Source organism: Sceloporus occidentalis, unplaced genomic scaffold (genome assembly GCF_023333645.1).
Source record: "Sceloporus occidentalis isolate IW3139 unplaced genomic scaffold, rSceOcc1.0.p SCAF_75, whole genome shotgun sequence".
NCBI lineage: Eukaryota > Metazoa > Chordata > Lepidosauria > Squamata > Phrynosomatidae > Sceloporus > Sceloporus occidentalis.
In genome coordinates, this window is record NW_028317055.1 from 2,036,670 (window position 1) to 2,058,038 (window position 21,369).

General features: G+C 44.3%; 1 protein-coding gene across 9 annotated transcripts in view; it reads left to right on the forward strand.

The window, feature by feature from the left end:
• The window catches only part of LOC149285889 (teneurin-2-like), a 771,075-nt gene that overhangs the window by 105,563 nt on the left and 644,143 nt on the right, over window positions 1-21,369 (forward strand). The window lies entirely within an intron of this gene.

Sequence of the window (21,369 nt, forward strand, 5' to 3'; positions counted from 1 at the left end):
GAAGTGGTGATGGTAAACTCAATAAAAGAGTTCAAAAGGAGCCTGGACGTGTTTCTTGAAAGCAATAATATTACAAGTTATGGATATTAGATTAATAGGGACAGAACGTTGATCCAGGGATTTATTCTGATTGCCATATTTGGAGTCGGGAAGGAATTTTCCCCCTGGTATGGGGCAATTGGCATCTGCTTCATAAGGGTTTTTTGCCTTCCTCTGGATCAACACAGTAGGGACACAATATGTATATAGGTTGAACTTGATGGACTTTGGTCTTTTTTCAACCTTATGAACTATGTTACTATGTTACTATGTATTCTACCCAAAGGCCTCATAGGAGTTATGTTATACCCATGATGATCTGCCGTCAGTTGTAAATTTAAGATTTCTGCCTATCTATTGATCCATGGTTTTTCTTATTTCTACAGTTATTTTGGCCACTGAGATCACATAAACTTTTAAATGAATTAATCTATTTACCAACCATGTAACCTTTAAGTAAATGCCGACAAGCATCACTTTGTACATTACTACTGCAGAATGAACATTTGAAGATACATAAAATAATAATTTGTCTTTGTGGCCACACAACATTCGTGTAATTGCTCAAAATACTGATCTTTGAAGTAAGAAAATATCTAAACTCACAGGTGACAAACAAAAAGCTTAAGGTTTTGTGCGTTGCTGCAAGAGAGCATTAAGGGTGCACAAGGACTAACAAAGGAAAGATCCAAAAACCTCAGGTGAGATAGCTTTCCTTACATAAAAACTGTGCCTGGCAAGATGGTTTACATAATATAAAGGTTAAATATTAACCTTTAAAAAGGGACAATTGCCATGATTTTCATTATCATATTTACTCATACAATATTGCTGAATTAATGTTAGAATCCACATTCTATTCCCATCCACATTAATTCATCATGTGTATATTATAAAAAAAATAGTAATTAAAAAATAGTAATTATAAAAATGTGTTTCATTAACCAGTTTACACGTGTTGAATTGTGTTTTTTCCATTCCTCTGATTGACTTGATGGTAATGTGTGTATATATATATATATATATATGTATATATATATATATATATATATATATATATATGTATATATATATATATATATATATACATACACATTACCATCAAGTCAGTTATATATATATATTGTGACAGAATACCCCTTCACTTTGGTACTCTGTCCGGGAATCTTTACTTACACACAGTCTTCAAGGCTGCAGAGACGGCTCAGACACGAGGAGGGTAAAATAAAAGGCTGGGCCTGTTTTTATTTTTCGTCACAGGCATAACAGGAAAAATAAACAAATCAAAACAAAAACCTTGCTCTTGTGAGCACTAACTAATACACGGTTCTCCAACCTAACTACAGTTGGACGGCTTATCCGTTCCCAACAAACAAAACAACAGAGTATATGCAATAATAGCAGCAGTTAGTGTTTTTGGTAGCTCTCTCCCTCTCTCTCAGGGAGCCAAATGATCTCTCCTCTGCACTGAGACCAGGAGGCTACTTAACTGCCTCTCCCATTAATTAGTGGAACCAGGTGAGTACTAGGAGAGTATCCGATAATCTCCGGACTGGATTCCCACCTGCTGGTCTTCGGCTGCTCATAAACTGTGGAGTGGAGCACTGGCCCGCCCTACTCTCCAAATGCTCCACCCCAGGGACCCAAAACACACAAATAACAACAGACGTTAATAAGTCCAATATTAACAGTACATTTCCCTGGGGCTAGAAAACCTATTGTGGGTAACCACCCTGCAAAATATAAGGGGATATATACACTCCTTCCATTATCATCCCCTGCTTTCTGTCACACATCCTCCCCCCCAGCTCAGACCTGATGGGGTGAGCGACCATAGACATCAGCGAGTGCATTCTTGAGAGCCCATCAGCATTTCCCTGTTTGCATCCAGCCCTGTGTTCTACTGAAAAGTGATAAGGTTGCAAACTCAGAAACCAGCGCGTTACTCTACTGTTTTTCTCTTTGTTCTGGCACATCCATGTAAGTGGTGCATGGTCAGTTACCAGTCTAAACTTTCTCCCTAGCAGGTAATATTTAAGGTGGTCTACCGCCCACTTTATAGCAAGGCATTCTTTCTCTACAATAGAGTAATTCCTTTCGTGTGGGTTAAGCTTCCTGCTTATGTACAAGATTGGGTGCTCTTCCCCTCGGCTTTCCTGAGAAAGGACTGCACCCAGTCCAACATCAGATGCATCTGTCTGCAAAATGAATTCTTTGGAGAAGTCAGGGGTTACTAACACTGGTTGGGTACAGATGATTTCCTTCAACTTTTTGAATGCTTTCTCAGTTTCTGGGGACCATTTTACCAACACAGGGGCTTTTGCTTTCGTAAGGTCTATTAACGGACTTGCAATTGTAGCAAATTCAGAGATGAACCTCCTGTAGTATCCAATTAAACCTAAGAATGTTCTCACCTGTTTCTTAGTGGCTGGTTGCGGCCAATTGCGTATGGCTTCTATTTTTGCCTGTTGAGGTTTCACTAAACCCCTTCCAATTGAATACCCTAAGTATTTGGCTTCCTCTAGGCCAATTGTACATTTACTCGGGTTAGCCGTTAACCCAGCATCTCGGATTGAATTCAACACGGCTTGCACTTTTGGAAGGTGAGATCCCCAGTCTTCACTATGTATGACTACGTCATCCAAATATGCAGCTGCATAACGCATATGTGGTTTCAATAACCTGTCCATCATCCTTTGAAAGGTGGCAGGGGCTCCATGTAACCCAAAAGGTAAAACCTTATATTGAAAAACACCATCGGGGGTAGAAAAAGCAGTTTTTTCTTTCGCTCACTCTGTTAGCGGAACCTGCCAGTATCCCTTGGTTAAATCAAGTGTAGTAAGGTAACGGGCTTTCCCCAGTCTTTCTACTAGCTCATCAACTCTGGGCATGGGATATGAATCAAATTTTGAGATGGCATTCAATTTACGGTAATCATTACAAAATCTTATTGTACCATCCGGTTTTGGTACAAGTACAATAGGGCTACTCCAATCACTGCATGACTCTTCAATTACCCCAAGGTGTAGCATTTTTTTTACTTCTGCCCTAACTGCTTCCCTGCGAGCTTCAGGTATTCTATAAGGTTTGAGGTAGATCCTTTTACCTGGTTCTGTTATAATATCATGTTTTATAACATTTGTTCTGCCTGGGTTTGGAGAAAACACATCTGTATTTAATCTAATAAATTCCTTCACCTCACGTGTCTGGTGTACTGACAGGGTTACTGGTATGTTAACCTCTGGTTCCACATTATCCTTTAGGGGAAAGGTAGTGGCTTCCACTGCAACTAAGACTTCCCTGTCCTTCCATGGCTTAAGCAGATTTACGTGATATATTTGTTCAGGCCTTCTTCTGCCTGGCTGTCTCACCCTGTAGTTTACTTCTCCTACCCTTTCAATAATTTCATATGGTCCATGCCAGGTTGCTAGGAATTTATTTTCTACGGTGGGGACCAGGACTAGGACTCTATCACCAGGCTGAAACACCCGAACCCTGGCGTTCCTGTTATAACTATTCTTCTGATCCTGTTGGGCCTTTTCCATATGCTCTCGTACTATGGGCATAATAGCTTCCATACGTTCCTGCATTTGGCTTATGTGGGAAATGACGCTACGATATGCAGTACCTTCTTGTTCCCAAGTTTCCTTAGCTATGTCAAGTAGCCCCCGGGGATGCCTACCATACAATAATTCAAATGGTGAAAAACCCGTAGAGGCTTGGGGCACTTCCCTAATGGCAAACATTAAATAGGGTAACAGAAAATCCCAATTTTTCCCGTCTTTATCAATTACTCTCCTTAGTATTGCCTTTAAGGTTTTGTTAAACCGCTCTACAAGGCCATCTGTTTGTGGGTGATACACAGATGTTTTCAGGTGCTTTATGTTAAGGAGCTTGCATAACTCTTTAGTGACATTAGACATGAATGGTGTTCCCTGGTCTGTCAAAATTTCTTTTGGTATCCCAACCCTGCTAAACATCATCCACAACTCTTTGGCAATAGACTTTGCAGAGGTTGTACGCATAGGTATCGCCTCGGGATATCGGGTGGCGTAATCCAATATTACTAATATATATTGGTGTCCTCTCGCAGATTTCACCAACGGGCCAACAAAATCCATTGCAATACGTTCAAATGGGGTTTCAATGATGGGCAAGGGCACCAATGGACTACGGAATGCTTTAAATGGGGCGGTGCGCTGACAATCAGGACAGGATGCACAGTAATTTGTTATGTCTGCAATCACCCCTGGCCAATAAAATCTTCTGAGTATCCTTTCTCTTGTTTTGTCCACTCCTAGATGACCCCCTAAGACATGGCTATGTGCAAGATTTAACACTGTGCGCCTATAACTTTGTGGAACCAACAACTGTTTTGTTGCCTCTTTTTTACCAATTCTATATATTAAGTCATTATCAACTTCAAAATACGGATAGGTAAGTGGTTTTCCTGGGTCAGTAGGCGATCCGTTGCTTACTGCAATAGTGCTTCTAGCCACTGATAAAGTAGGGTCTGCCCACTGTGCACTATGGAAGTTACCTGGGCTAACTTCTAAATCAATTAACCCCATGTCTTGTTCCGGACTATTCAAGGTGTCAGTTTGTTCTGGATTGTCGCCAACTAGTGTTTTAATAGGACATAACAACTTAGCTTCAGGCTTCTCATCATTATTCAGCTCGTCTACCAACATCTCTGCAAAAGGAAAATCATCCGACAACCTAGATGCATTATTCTCAGAGGAATCCCATAACCCTAAAAAATGTGGGAAATCTCTACCGATTATCATGTCGTGTGCTAATTTTGGTACCAGGCCAACTTGACAGTTTACTGTGCCACAATGTGTCTCAACTCGTACTATAGTAGTAGGATAATTGTGTCTGTCCCCATGTATGCATGCGATATCTACCTTATTACAATTATCAATACAAATGTCGGGAACCAAAGACTTGTCAAGCAGAGTCACCATACTTCCAGAGTCCAGTAAGGCCTGTACTGTTTTCCCTTCCACAGTCACCGAACACCATGGATGATTTTTTTCACAACCACTTTTGTTTGCAGAACACACGGATCGTGAATATAATGAATAACCATCCCTATTATTACCCAAGTTACATTCCATTGGTTCAATATTATCAGGGCAGTCTTTTGCTATATGTCCAAATGCCCGACATTTAAAACATTTTATCATTCTAGTGTCCCTTGTAGGTTCTTCCTGCATGAAAAAACCTCTCTCTCTTGGCGTTATGTCCCTGGAATTATAAGAGCCTACTTGCTCTTCAAAAGTTCCCCTTTTCCCAGGAGCAGTCTTACCATATTTGCTGGGGCTTTTTAGGTTTCGAGGTCGCTCCGTTGCCGGATGTTGGATTACTTCTTCGGCTGCAATGTACCGCTCTACTAAAGCAACCAACTGGTCAGCTGTCTGGGGTTCGCTCTGACTGACCCACCGGCGGAGAGTAACTGGTAAACCTCTCAAAAATCGGTCCATCACTAGTTGCTCCACTATGTAGCTTGATGAGTTAACCTCCGGCTGTAACCACTTCCTGGCGAGATGTATCAAGTCAAACATCTGTGACCGAACGGCTTTTCCTGGGCTGTACATCCAGGCGTGAAATCTCTGTGCGCGGATAGCGGCTGTGACTCCCAAACGTGCCAGGATCTCCAATTTTAGCTTGTTATAATCCCTTGCTTGGTCTGGTTCCAGATCGTAGTATGCTTTTTGGGGTCCTCCACTTAGAAACGGTGCTATTAAGCTTGCCCATTCAGCCACAGGCCAGCCTTCTCTTTCCGCTGTTCGCTCAAATGCCATAAGGTAGGCCTCAACATCATCTGTAGGCACCATCTTTTGCAGATAGTTACTTGCTCTGATTACCTTGGGACCTTGCAGTCCTTCTGCGGTGTCCCTGGTAAGCCTTTCAGATAGGACCTGGATCTCTTGCTGCATGGCACGAGTGGCATTTTGCTGCTCCTCTCTGAGCATTTGATGAGCTTCAGCTTGAGCTAATGCGGCTTGCCTGATCATAGCTTCTATGTTTTCTTTTTGGGCTAGCACCAGTTGCTGTAGTGCAGCGATATTCTCTTGCTGTATAGTATTAGTCTCAGCTGCCCTTTTGTTAGTTTCTTGCTGCACTGTGGTGCACTGGATAAGTGCTTTAATGACATCCTCCATTTTCTTTAGTCTCTTTTACACCTTACCGACTTGTTCGTGTGTTGCCCGCATTCTCCACCATATGTGACAGAATACCCCTTCACTTTGGTACTCTGTCCGGGAATCTTTACTTACACACAGTCTTCAAGGCTGCAGAGACGGCTCAGACACGAGGAGGGTAAAATAAAAGGCTGGGCCTGTTTTTATTTTTCGTCACAGGCATAACAGGAAAAATAAACAAATCAAAACAAAAACCTTGCTCTTGTGAGCACTAACTAATACACGGTTCTCCAACCTAACTACAGTTGGACGGCTTATCCGTTCCCAACAAACAAAACAACAGAGTATATGCAATAATAGCAGCAGTTAGTGTTTTTGGTAGCTCTCTCCCTCTCTCTCAGGGAGCCAAATGATCTCTCCTCTGCACTGAGACCAGGAGGCTACTTAACTGCCTCTCCCATTAATTAGTGGAACCAGGTGAGTACTAGGAGAGTATCCGATAATCTCCGGACTGGATTCCCACCTGCTGGTCTTCGGCTGCTCATAAACTGTGGAGTGGAGCACTGGCCCGCCCTACTCTCCAAATGCTCCACCCCAGGGACCCAAAACACACAAATAACAACAGACGTTAATAAGTCCAATATTAACAGTACATTTCCCTGGGGCTAGAAAACCTATTGTGGGTAACCACCCTGCAAAATATAAGGGGATATATACACTCCTTCCATTATCATCCCCTGCTTTCTGTCACAATATATATATATATATATATATATATATAATAGTACATAAGTTATGGTGGGTAAAAGGTGATGGAAACCCTTCCACTTAAATTTAAGGGGTAGTAGAAGTATTGTTACCTTATTTGCATGTGCCTACCCAGAATCCCTTGTGGTTGTGAAAGCACCATGAGATTTCTGAGGGAAAAGCAAGCCTTCTGGCTTGTCTGGTGTCTGTAGATGAGTGTTTAATAATACTTCTACTACCCCTTATATAATAGTACATATGTATATTTTTTGCATATGTGGTTTGACGCTCTCTAAATTTTATTGTAGAGACACTGAGGGTTTGCTTTATCCAGTTTACTTTTGGGGTCAACCTTCTCAGCATTATTCAACTTGTACAATATGCATACCTGGGAACTTCTGAGTTTCGACTACCCAGAGCCTTCCCTTGCGGGACGTGGCCAGGACTGCCCACTGACATCAGCGGGCGGTCCCGCTGACGGTGGGAGACATTCCTGCTGACGTTGGGGCAATCCCCATTGAAAGGGAAAATGGGCGGGGAACGGGTGTGTCAAGACTCCGCTCCTGCGACCCGGAGGATTCGGGTCTTGACCCGGAGAACCAGAGAAGCGGTGATTGACCCGGAGAGTTCCCAGGTATGACAATATGTCACATCTTAGCATTTCCTTTTACAGAGTGTAAACACTTTGTGTGTCATACACTCACTGATAAAGTACAAAGAATACATATTGTTTTCCTATTTTCTGAGTTCAAAATCCCTATAGAGCTTTATCGCTCCAACTAATGGTACATGTGGTTGCAAATCTATTTTTGAACTAACCAATGGAAAGGTTACTTTGACATTTAATCAACATTCTACATCTTTATCATTTGCTGTGTACTTAATTGCCTATTTGAATAATTAAAAGTCCTTAACAGAGGCCTTTGGTTAATCACATAAAGCTTATAATAGATTATGTCTTCACTAGGGGAACTGAGCACACCGCGGGCGCTATACTACAGAAAATCCTTGAGATTTATCAAATGAAGTTTTACAGTTTTCTTTTGATATTTCAAAGTACATTCTTTGTATAAGACAGAGAAGCTAGAATAAATAGTGACAACTTAAAATACAAACATTATTTATCTTGAGTGTTAAATGAACTTGCATACTCCTTTATTTTTTCTTTTAAAGAGGAACACTCATTCTGCTTTTAGTATTTTCTAAATATATTTATTAAAACTACTTAAGCATATTTTTTTATTTAATAAAAAAGCTCACCCGATGTAAGGTGAGATCTGTGGCAGAATCTGACACAGCTAGAACATCTAATCTGTTCCCTGTCTTGAAATTATCTCTCTTCTAATAGTTTAGACTCCTACTTGCCAAAAGAGCAGAAAGTAATAGGTGGGGAATAAACATGCAAATTCTGCATAAAAGACTAATAAAAAAAGGTTTTTGGTCTAATTAAAACAGAAGGGGCCAGCAATGCTTTTTTAAAAAGATATGTATGTGTTAGGGGCTACCTGGAGGTGGACTAGGGGAGTCCGAGGAGCCGGTATAAAAGTTCACAAAATGTATTAGAAGGCAAGCGGCAGACAAGGAAAATCCAACAACAATCTAGAGGTCAGTAAATCAGAGGTATCAGTCCAGAGATCAAAAGGTTACTCAGCAGGCAGAAGAATAGTCAGGGCGCAATCCGGGTCAGCAGCGTTGAACAGGTTAATCAAAGGAGACAGGAAATGGATACTAGGAGAACAATAAGGAGAGCACAGATATGGGGAGACACTGAGCCAACGAGGTAGCTTCAGAATATCTGGCATCATGGTGAGCTGGGTTTTTATAGGGAGATGGGTTATAACCACACCTTCCCCTTGGCACACCCCCCTCCGAGAATACCCCCTTTTCAGCTGTGGGAGTAGGGCACACAGAGGAGGGTTCCATCCCCTCCTCTGAAGACACCCCCTGCCCTGCTGTGAGCAGGAGGACAGAGGAGTGCACGGAGAGAGGCCGCGTCATCAGCGTATCTACTCCGCCATGCCTCCCTGCACCCCGCAACAAGGCGGAGGCAGAAGACAGGAGCACCGCTCGCCATGAAGGTAGAGGGGAGCGACAGCCCGCCACGCATCCCCTGACCCGTCGCCGACAGGCACCCTCGGAGGCACGTTGCTGCATCAGGGTAGGTGCCTGTATACATACATTTTGCCCTAAATTGAACTTTGGGCAAAATGAGGGCACTTTTGGTGACATCCACTCCCCTGATTGGATGATCAGGGAGAGGATGTCACTGCAAGCGACATTATTTTAGCAGAATTTCACATTGGCTTATGTACATGGAGATGCGGACGAAGATAGAAGGGAGGATGAAAGATAAAGAAGAAGATGTGTATATTGTTGGCAGAGGAGGTAGGGACACATTTAGAAAGCTTGAGAGAGAAATTGGATAAAAATGAGAATGTAAGAGTGAATGTGAGCAACAAGCAACACATTTTTTTGCAAATTAAATATGCCCCAATGAAGTTTTTAGCCCATTTTCACATATATCAATCTGGGCTTGCAGCACACTAAATAGGCTCTTAAAATATATTTAATATATATAAGTGTAGACTGATTCAAAAGAATGATTCAAGTAGAAAATCTGTAAAATCTAAAGTCTACGTTCTTCTGTTACACTAATATATTGGCAACGGTGGACAAAGCAGCCAAGGGTTCTACCGCATATCAGTGACAATATTGCAAAGCCTCTGTCCCCTTGTGCAGTGTTACAGGACTAGAGAAAGCTATAATGAACCTGATACTTAAAAGACTATATTTAAAATAGCAAGTAACATTACATAAAGAAATAATTTGAGATGCAATGGTGTACTAAATTGATTAGATGTGGGTAGGGCAGCACACACAGTTTATTTACAGTAGATTTGAGTTTGATGCAGTGTATCTTGCAGTGTCTTGAATTTAATTAGGTGACAGACCTAGGCACCTAAGAGGATAACTGGTTCAGTAAATACATTGAGATCCATACAGGTCCCTATACTATACGCTGTATATATATATATATAAATATATATATATATATACTTTAACGAAACATGTCAGACCACTACTCTGTTGAGGTTATTTTTCTTTTTCCTCTTTTTTGTGTTTTTTTTTGTCCTGTGTCACGGAAGAATTTACTACTATTTTTACTATTGGAATTAGCAATAAAGGGTTAAATAGTTTTTAATTGTAGACATAGTCTCTCTCACTGTTCTTAAGAGTTAGAATATTTCTCCAGACTTTTTGGTGGGATTTATTCTTATCTTGTTTGTTTGATCTGAGCCTGAGGCACCGTACCCAGAAGGCAACAACTACTATTGTGGAGGACTTGCTATACTCCATTATATCCACAATATACTTTGTAAAATCTGAAGGAGGAAACACAAATTTCTAGAAAAGTTTCTCTGTCAATTAATTTGTTTTAAAAAAGAAAAAGAGTATTACAAGCTTCTCCAAGTAACTGCATATGTTTTTGTAAAGCTTTAATTTATAGGCTGAAAGTGATGCCTTTTCACTTATCTACATTTTGCTTGTTAATGAATGGTAGATTATAGTCTGAAACGTGAAATGCATTTATGTAAATACGTTTTGACAAACCAGTATATATTTTAGTGTAAGTATCCTATTTCTGAAGGAAATTTCAAGTTAACTTTTTCTTTTCACAGTCCTTAAGTTTATAAAAATAATGTTGATTGATGTCTTATAAGTATGCGTTTTAGATAGATTAGTCACATAAAACCAAAGAGAAGGTCATATAACTTTGATATGTGAATCTGTTACATTCCAGAACAAGAGTCAGAAATGTTTTTTTATTGTATTGCTTTTCATATGGATTTGTGCACCAAGCGATATACATTTTATATTAACCCCTTAAGGACAACGGGCGGTCCCTAAACCCATTGAAATCAATGCATTTTGAGCCTGTGCATGTACGGGCTTTGTCATTAAGGGGTTCAAGATCTCAATGTTTTCTACAAGGGGAAACAAAGCATGTGTACTATTTTTAACCAGTTAAAATAATACACAATAAGCACTGATCTCTACTATAGTATGGCATAACCCACACGAAAGAGTATCTCTTTTTATCAGGGCCAGGTTCCAAGCGACTAAGTTAAGGAGAGGAAGGATGAGGTGGGGAAAATAAAAAAAGTATAACTCTATAACGAATTTTGGAAAACATTCTAATTTTACAGCAATTTTTTCACATAACAAGTTTCAGGCCTAAAACGTTTGCACAGTACTGTATATTTTAACAATAAATATGCCATTTAACCTTCTAGCCATGAATGTGACAAAATGAGAATGGGTATTTTTTAATAATACTATATTCTTTTTCACTCTTTTTCATAAGGTAAGTATGCTGAGTTGTTTTGTTATACTTTTTCAAACAAAAACTATCTTTCAACTTAATCGTATGCTTATGCTATGCTCCGAACACCCTTTTTTTTTTGCATGACATCTCAGAAGGCCGACCTCAATTGTTGCAAACAACAAAGATAAGCAAAATAATTTATGCAGTATAAATGACTCAGTCTAAATGATCAGCCTCTAAAAGAATACAATCTTAATATATTTATTTTATTATAGAGTGTTCTTCAAAATATATTCTAGGGAAGTACAGGAAGAACTTATATAGTTATTTCACAATTTCAAATGAATGTAACTTTTAATTTTTAAGTGAATTTATCATACCTGTATCAGTCCTCCAGACGATGATGTCCTTAGTTTGTAGTACATTTTGGTGAGCAATTTTATTATTATTATTGAAATATATACACTAACATTCAATGTTTTCCAGGATACATATAATCTTTACATATTGCTGACCTGTGCTGGTCATCAATATGAAAAAGTTATACGTGTCCTGGAAAACATGTTCACCCTAGCTTGGGGTTGCTTAAAAATGTCTACAATAATACCAAAAAGATCAGAAATACAGCATAGACATTGTAAATGTTGTAAATATCTATTGTAGTTGCAAACAGATGATTTCAATGGAACATCTTCAAAGGCATACAGAGGCCCTTTATCAGCAACCATCACTCCTGTATTCCAATGGCACAATGTGTTAGCTAATCCAAGTTTAAGTTTAAAACGTTAATTGATCATTAGAAAACCCTTTTGCAATTATGTTAGCACAGCTAGATTTTTTTTTGTTTTCCATGAAAACAGCTAGGTTATCTAAAACTTTTGAATGTTTTCCATATAATGTATATACCAGGAAAAAAGTATTTCAGAGGTTCGTAAAGTTTGTCTTTGATTATATGAGATATTGTCCAACTCAAAGATTATCAGAAATGACTATGGACACTAAAGTCCAATATGGAAACTGAGGAATCACTTACATACAAGCTAGAGTTGGAGGGTGTGCAATAAAATAATTACAATAATCAGTATGTCTGCACTGGTTGTTATTAGTTTCACATTTTTTTCTTGAAGATAAAACATTTAACACCCTCAGAATGTTTATTAAATTCAAGTCTTCTCCATTGCGGCTGGCATGCGCTGCTAATTTTTGTGGATTGAATCTTCCTTATCAGACAAACACATTCCTAGCACAATATTTTCCTTTATAAAAGTCCATAATTATTTGAGAGGTTGTTTAGAAAGACCATTTTGGAACAGATTTGTCTATGTTGTATATTGTTTAGCTTCTTCTCATTGGCATACGAGAAGAACAATGCTTTTCATATCTTCATCCACCAAGCCCACTTTGCCTTGACATTTCTAGAGTTCAGATGAGTCACTACTAACCTTTCCATGCTGTGTTCCAGCTAATGATGTCCATTCAATAAACTAGATGTAGCTATTGTCATCTTGTCAGACAGCACTGGCAACACAGTCGTCTCTAACTACAAAAGATGTTGAGAACCAACTGAACATTGACATTGAGCAGCATTTAATTTCATCATGCCATTTGGTATTTTTAGAGCCACACGCAATTGTTTGTCTGTGGCTTTTAAAACTTCAGTTGTACAATGTTTTTGTGCGCTATATTTTTTTTTCCAGAAAAGTCTGTAGTATGCACACTAGTAGGTTTCATTTAGTTCATTTTTGGCAGTTGATATTTTTCAATAATACTTGTGCCAACTTCAGAAGTCCCAGGCTGGTTTTGAAAAGGATCCCAAATACCAGTGATGATATGCAAAGCTCTATACTTCACCCATATCACTGACACGTACTGCATTGTAATAAAGGGGCTACATGATGAAAAGGAGAGACTGAGGAGAATGACTGGGATAGGTATCTCCTGCTGAGAGGGTCAGCTGTAGGAACAACCAGAATTGGGTGGTTATGGGTATCGGTAAGGGTTTAGTATAAAATGGGCCGGCTTAGCACATGATGGGCCTTTCACGAACCTGATGACTGTACAGTGAGGTTTTCTGGATGCCCCATTATTGTACGTGAGGCAGGTCAAAAATGCAGCACTTCACCAATGGATACATATATAGCAGCATGCCATGGGGCTGAATTTCTCCCAAATTTGGACCAGTTTCCTCAGAGTAGGGAATGTGATAAAGCAGCAGCAACTGGGATGACATTGGTAGGTAGACACATCAAGCCCCATGGTACAGGAAACTGAATTTCCCCCCAAATTAGAAAAATATTTGAATGATTGCTCCCTCACAGCAAGCAAGGAAGGAAATTGGCTCAACAGAGGCAGGGCAAGGCACAGGCAGATAGACACATCCAACCATATGGTACAAGACTGAATTTCCTCCACTACTAGAAAAAAGGAACACAAATGTATCCCGTGTAGGGGAACTGGTGGCATAGCTACCTTTCTGAGCAGAAAAATTAATTGATGATGTGTGCTTGACTCCTCCCACTCTGGCTCATAATCCAAATCCATTAAAACCATATCCTTTCTATTAGTGCACAAAGAACACTTCTACTGCAAGGGTTCACCTTCCCTCCTCTGGCCCAACTCAGATCTGCTGCTATTATCTGGAAATATCTGCTCATCTTTACTCTGTTAGAAACATTCCAGTTATGGCAGTGCTTGTGGGAGCGGTGGCACCAGTGGCGGTTGTAGTTTTGTTTCGTGTTTCAACATAGAATAGCTTATAAGGACTCTTCAAAAGCAATATATGATGCGCAGAAGAATAACATACATATAGCACACCCACTGGCACCCAAAGGGCCATTCTGACATGGACCACACCGCTCCAGGTCAGAGAGACCCTTTCTAAACTATTTTAAACTGGCATGGGTAGACAGGAGCGTATCGAACAGGAGCCACCTTAAGGGTCTCCATAAGCGCATTCTATGAGCAGTTAACTGCTCTGAAATCACTGACTGAGCATTATCTCAAATCATTGTAGCACTCCATTTAATTTAAACATATTGTGGGGGCGTGGCTGACCGCCGAGAGACATGGACGCCTGAGACCAGAGCTCCTCTGGCAGCCTGACTAATTTAGCCACAATCCGCTTTCATCCCCTACCATGGGTCGTAATAAACGGCAGTCCTCTTCTCAATCATCCTCTCGGGATGGAGCTTCGTCGATGCCGCCGTCTCTTCGTGCGTATTTCCGCACCCCTGCGGTGTCGGATCCCCCTGGGCCTGACGACCACGAGGCCTCCTCGCCATCGAATTCACGGGGGTCTGCTGATCCGAGCCCTGAACGTCCGCCTGCGGCAGTTGACCTGCCGGTCTGCTCGGATGAAGTGCTCCGCTTATTTTCTTCCGCTCCTTGGAGAGCGGACTTCAGCGCGTTGGTCTCCGAATTGAAGCAGACGGTGACTGACGCCATTACGGGCCTCAGGTCGGATTTGGCAAGGGTGGAGGGCAGGATCTCCAGCCAGGAGGCAGAGTTGTCGCGACAGGCTCGGCTGACAGCTGATCTGTCAGTTCTTACATCCAATCACTCGACTTACCTGGCGGAGTACCGGCGGCGTCTAGAGGACCTCGACAATAGGGGCCGCCGTCATAACATCCGTATTCGCGGCCTGCCCGAGGCCGATCCCCGGCTACAGGAGGATGTCGAGGACCTGGTTGTGCGCCTCTTTCGGGACCTGCTGGGCTTACCTGCGGACGCTGTCCTCCGCCTGGATCGTGCGCATAGGGCGCTGAGACCTCGGGGTCCCCTGTCATCACCCCCCCGGGACGTGATCTGCTGTGTAACCGATTTCCAGGTCAAGGAGCGGATTATGCGTCGGGCCCGGGATGTGGGCTCCTGGCGCTTCGAGGGTCATGATGTTTCCTTTTTCCAGGACCTTTCTGACCTCACCCTCCAGGCTCGCAGAGCCCTTCGTCCACTTACCTCAGAGCTCCGGCGAAGGGGCTTCCAATACTATTGGGGCTACCCCTTTAGTCTTAATGCTCGCTCCGGGGGAGCCACGATCTCCCTCCGATACCATCACGAGCTCCCTGCTTTCTTGCGTGACCTCCGAATGCCTGCCATCTCTGTGGACGACTGGACTCTTCCTGCTCCTCCGCTGCGTCGTGGTCCTTCCGTCCGGGCCCCGGGCGCCGTGCGCCAGGATCGTGTCTCTCCTGAGAGGTTACCCACCCGCGGGGTCGGACTTCGTGCCCCCCCCGCCTTCGGTGCTGCACTTGCCGTCGCTGCTGAGGAATGATCTACTGCCTCCAGTGTTGGCCCGTTTGCCCTTGTTCGGTGATGGACCTTCGTGACGCCCTGCTTTTTCTCCTCCGCAGTTCGCAGCGGTGTTTGGCCGTGAGGAGTCGGCGTTCTCTGGCACTGTACTGGGGAGTTGTTCTTATGCTGCTCCGGGACTTTATACTTTGATTGGACTCGTATGCCTTATGTTGATTTTTTCCCTTTCATTTTTCGTTCGTTGGGGGTCCGGGGGGTGGCTTGGGGGTGGGGGTTGTGGGGGGGGGGTTTACCCTTTTTTTTTTTTTTTTTTCTTTTATTTCTTTACTCCCTTTGTTTTCTTTTGTTTTTTTCCGTGGCTGGTGCTGTTTCTCAGCCGGGTGCTGTATGTACCAAGCGTGCAAGGGGTTATGCTTCTGTGCGCTGTCTCTCGGGGGGGGGGCTGTGTTTTCTTGGATATAAATATTTTGTTTTCGTTTATCTCCCTCTCTCATTGCTCTTATTTCTATGCCATGGGAATGCCTGCTGTTCGCGTCACTGGTGCTATTCCTGTCGTCTCTGGCACCTCTGCTGTATGCATTGCTCTGCTGAGTATTCCTTTTGGGAGGGTATTACGCGGCGTCCTGGTCCCATTGTGGGCTGAAGGCCTGTTTCTTGTCCTCCATCATTGGCTTCCCCTGCCGCTATGGGATGGTTTTATTTTGCCGTTTATTTGCTGTGTGGGGGGGTTATTTTGGGGGGGAGGGCTTTTAGGGGGGGTGGTTGGGGTTCCTGGTGTGTCGGGTGGGTTTCCGGGTGGGTGTTGTTTTTGTTTTCTTCCTGCCCATATCGGGCCGTGGTCCAAGCGATTTTGCACTTTTCCCTTCCCTCTTTTTCTTGATCTCTGATGTCAGGTTGCCGGGGAGTAGGCTCTCCTGTTCGTTTGTTTAGTTGTTTTCTTTTTTATTGCCGGTGCTGTTGCTCTGGCCGGACCGTTCGGTTTCTCGGGACTGCCTCAGTCCTCTCACCGTAGGTGTCATTGTTTCGCCGGGGCGACGTTGCGGGATCTTGGATCTCTGGGACGTTTTTTTTTTTGCCCTTGGCTGACGCCATAGGTACTTGTTTTTGGTTCCTTTCCTTTTCTCTTCCCTTTCGTCCCTTCCTTCCCCTCTGTTGCTTGGTTTAGTCTCGTCTTCTTTTGTCTTGTCCTGTCTTGTTTTGTTTTGTCCTGTCTGGTCTTGTTTTGTCTTGTGTCGTCCTGTCTTGTTTTGGCCGGTTTTGTTTGACTTGTTTCTTTTTCGTTTTTCTTTTTCTTTTTTGGTCCCTTTGGGCTTGGTGGTGATGGCTTTCCGGCCGGCTGATCTGGTGCTGTTTTCTCTTAATGCTAGGGGCCTCAATATCCCTGAGAAACGCTCTACTCTGTTTAGAGACCTGCGACATCACCATGTGTCTGTGGCGTTCCTTCAAGAAACTCACTTTCGTGGTGCAATTCACCCGGGTTTGAAATCTCGGGATTTTCCTTTCGCTTATTATAGTACTAACCCTTTAGCTAAATCTAAGGGGGTGGCTGTTTTGATTTCTAAACACCTCCCTTGGACGGAAGTCGCCCATGTTTCGGATGGGGACGGTCGGTTCCTCTTTGTCAAGGGGCACGTGGCTGGCGTTATGTATACGTTTGCCAATGTCTATGTTCCCAATGTTCGGCAACATGTGTGGCTTTCTAAAACTTTGCGGCAGCTGCGGGACTTCCAGGAGGGGATTTTAGTTTTTGGGGGTGACCTAAATGTTGCCCTAGACCCAAAGCTTGACTCTTCTACTGGCCTGTCCCGGACCCCGGCCACCGTGCTTCGGCGGATGCGGGCGGTGTTGCGTGACAACCAGTTGGTGGACTGCTGGAGGGCTCTGCATCCCTCTGATAGGGACTTTAGTTTTTTTTCTGCTCCTCATAATCGTTATTCCCGTATAGATTATCTGTTTCTTCCGCACTACCACCTGTCCTCCCTGACGACGGCTCGTTATGGCTCGATTACTTGGTCGGATCATGCCCCTCTCGTTGTGTCCCTTCGCTCTGCCTTACATAGACCCACTCAGACTGCCTGGCGTTTGAATGAGTCCTTGCTCTCTGACGCTACGATATGTGATTCCATTGACTCTGTCCTCAGGGATTATTTTGTTACGAATTTGACACCTGATATGCCCCTTCCTACGGTCTGGGAGGCACATAAATGCGTAATTCGGGGGCACCTGATTAGGCTGGGTTCCGAAAGGAAGCGTGTTGCTGCTCGTCAGTTGAGTGACCTCTACCTTCAGATAGGGCAATTGGAGAGGGACCATAAGGACACGTTGCGGGATGATGTCTTCGCTAAATTGTTGGTTCTCCGCCGGGAGCTTGCATCCCTCCTCAATGCACAGGCTCGGAAACATTACACCACCCTTAAAGCTCTCTATCATGAGCATGGTAATAAGCCAGGGAAGTTTTTGGCTAGGGCTTTACGAGCGAGACGTCGTCGGACTTATATCCCTGCGATTCGTGGGTCTGGTGGGGTAGCTCTTCATCTTCCCTCTGATATTGCCGCTACGTTTGTTTCTTACTACTCCAATCTTTATAACCGTTCCCCCACGCTGTCGTGTCCTGAGGGTGCCGATGTTCGCCGTTCTGCTTTGGTTAGCTACCTGTCCCGGCATTTAACCCGTAAGTTGTCCCGGGAGGCTTCCGAGTCGTTGGAGTCCCCAATGTCCCTTCGGGAGCTGGAGACAGCTCTTAAGCTCTCTAAGACGGGACGGTGTCCGGGGCCTGATGGGCTGTCTTTGGCCTACTATAAAAAGTTTTTTGTTCCTTTGGGTGCTCGTTTGCTGGATGTCTACAACTCTATTTTGGGGGGTGCTGCTTTTCATCCGCATACCCTTGCAGCCACGATAGCGGTGATTCCTAAGGAGGGGAAGGATGCCGAGGTGTGTGGTAGTTATAGGCCCATATCCCTTTTAAATGTTGATCTTAAATTGTTTGCTAAGATTTTGGCTTTACGGGTGGGCCGGTTTCTGCCGGCATTGATATATCCGGACCAATCTGGTTTTGTCCCCGGTAGGGAGTGTAGGGATGGGACTATTCGGGCTCCTTATTGTCCCCTTCTGGAGGGAGATTCGTGATACTCTTGGTCTTTTCACTGATTCCCCGCCTCCCTTCCAACCTCTGTCTTACTTGTTGCACCATACTCCTCTCTCGGTTGCCTCTTACAAGAAGTCTGTTCTTAGGCACTTACTTGATGAGGCTAAGGCCTTGATCCCCCTGCACTGGAATAAGGTGTCTCCGCCTTCTCTTCGTGAGTGGATACTGCGGGTGGAAAATGTACGAGTTCTTGAGGAGTTGGTGGCTGGGCACTCGGGGCAGGAGGTGCGCCATGGGAGGAAGTGGTTCTATTGGTCCCGTTTTGTGGCGGATCCCTCTGTACGCGTGGGTCTGGCTACCGTGTAGCCCATATCCCTTTTAAATGTTGATCTTAAATTGTTTGCTAAGATTTTGGCTTTACGGGTGGGCCGGTTTCTGCCGGCATTGATACATCCGGACCAATCTGGTTTTGTCCCCGGTAGGGAGTGTAGGGATGGGACTATTCGGGCTCTGAATTTGATTCATTTGATTCATCACTCGGGCTCTGAGGCGGTGCTTCTATCTACTGACGCAGAAAAGGCGTTTGACCGCCTTGATTGGTCATTTATGCTTGCTGTTCTGCGCGGTTTGGGCTTTGGTCCTCACATGCTTCAATGGGTTGCCTCCCTCTATTCTAACCCTTCGGCTAGAGTTCGGATTAATGGGGCGCTCTCCGCCTCTTTTCCCATTACTAATGGTACTAGGCAGGGCTGCCCCTTGTCCCCTATGCTCTTCGTCCTCTCCTTGGAACCCTTTTTGGAGGCTGTCAGGCTTCATCCGGATATTCGGGGTGTTCGGTGCGGCGATGTTCATCACAAGGTTGTGGCCTTTGCAGACGACTTGCTCTTTGCCCTTACGTCTCCCCGGGTTTCTTTGCCGGTGCTCATGGATGAATTTCGTGAATATGGTCGCCTGTCAAATTTGAAGATCAATTTTTCTAAATCTGAGTTGTTGAATGTGTCCCTCCCACGGGTTGAGGTCGACTCCCTGTCCTCTGCGTTTCCTTTTCGGTGGTGCTCTCACCAGATGCGGCACTTGGGTGTGTGGTTGGCTGCTGATGTTTCCCTTTTGTATGGCCTTAACTTTCCCCCCCTTCTTGAGGCGATCCGGAAGGATGTTTTGTCGTGGAGTTCGCTCTATATTTCGTGGGTCGGGAGGATTAACGCGCTTAAAATGAATGTGCTCCCTAGGGTGTTGTATTTGTTGCAGGCGCTGCCTATTAGGGTGCCTCGCGCTTTTTTCTCATCGATTCGATCGCTCTTCGTTTCTTTTATTTGGGCTGGGAAGACTCCGCGGTTGGCGCTCTCTTTGTTGCAGAGACCGAAGGTTGAGGGTGGTCTTGGTTTGCCGTGCCTTCACTCCTACTATCTTGCTTGTCATTTACTGCGGACGTTGGAGTGGCGCTACCATCCGTCCCACAAATTGTGGGTTGCTCTGGAGGCTTCTACTGCCTCTGTCCCTCTTCGTGTCCTGCCGTGGTTGGTCCCTGGGGCGGCTCGGCGGGCGGCTGGGGGTAATCCGTTTGTGCTGGCTACCCTTGCTGTTTTACACGTTTCGCACCGTCGACATACTCTGACGACTTACCCCTCGCCCTTGACCCCTGTTCGCCATAATCCGGATTTCCCCCCGGGCTTGGGTGGCGGGACCTTTCTATTGCTGCGGCCTGAGGACTCCTTGCCACTGTGTGCGTATATGTGCGGCCGTGTGCTTCGTTCCTTCTCTGATCTGTTTCGTGGGGTGCCCTCCTCTGCCCTGCATTCTCTCCAATATTTGCAACTACGTAACTTCGTTAGCTCCATCCCGCAAAAACACAATCTTATCCGGGAGGTTACTCCCTTTGAGGGGTTACACAGGCGGGAGACTCTTCCGGCGCATGGGATCTCTCTTTTATATAGGGTTGTCGTCCAGGGGCTGGGGGACCCTCTGCCCGCCTTCGCTGGGAAGTGGGAGAGTGTTTTGGGTGTTTCGCTGTCCCGACCGGAATTGGAAAAAATCTTTCAGTTAACTCATGTTTGTTCTATTAGTGCTAAGACTCAGGAGCTTTCTTACAAATTCCTCACGATGTGGTATCGTACCCCGGCTCGCCTCCATGCCATATTTCCTGACTATCCCGAAGTGTGTTGGCGCTGTGGTCACCCGGGGGGATCTGTTTTGCATATATGGTGGGAATGCCCCCTTATTGTCCCCTTCTGGAGGGAGATTCGTGATACTCTTGGTCTTTTCACTGATTCCCCGCCTCCCTTCCAACCTCTGTCTTACTTGTTGCACCATACTCCTCTCTCGGTTGCCTCTTACAAGAAGTCTGTTCTTAGGCACTTACTTGATGAGGCTAAGGCCTTGATCCCCCTGCACTGGAATAAGGTGTCTCCGCCTTCTCTTCGTGAGTGGATACTGCGGGTGGAAAATGTACGAGTTCTTGAGGAGTTGGTGGCTGGGCACTCGGGGCAGGAGGTGCGCCATGGGAGGAAGTGGTTCTATTGGTCCCGTTTTGTGGCGGATCCCTCTGTACGCGTGGGTCTGGCTACCGTGTAGGGTGACCGCTGGGTTATGGGGTTTGCCAGGCTGTGTGCCCCTTCCCCTCCCCCCCCCCCTTTTTTTTTTTTTTTTTTTTTCTGTATGGGTCTCTGTATATTTTGTTATTGTTCTTGATTTGCATCATCTACTGTATTATTATTTCTCGTTTGCTTTTGTTTTAGTGTTCTGTGTACTACATCTTACCCTGCTGTGTCAGGACTCCC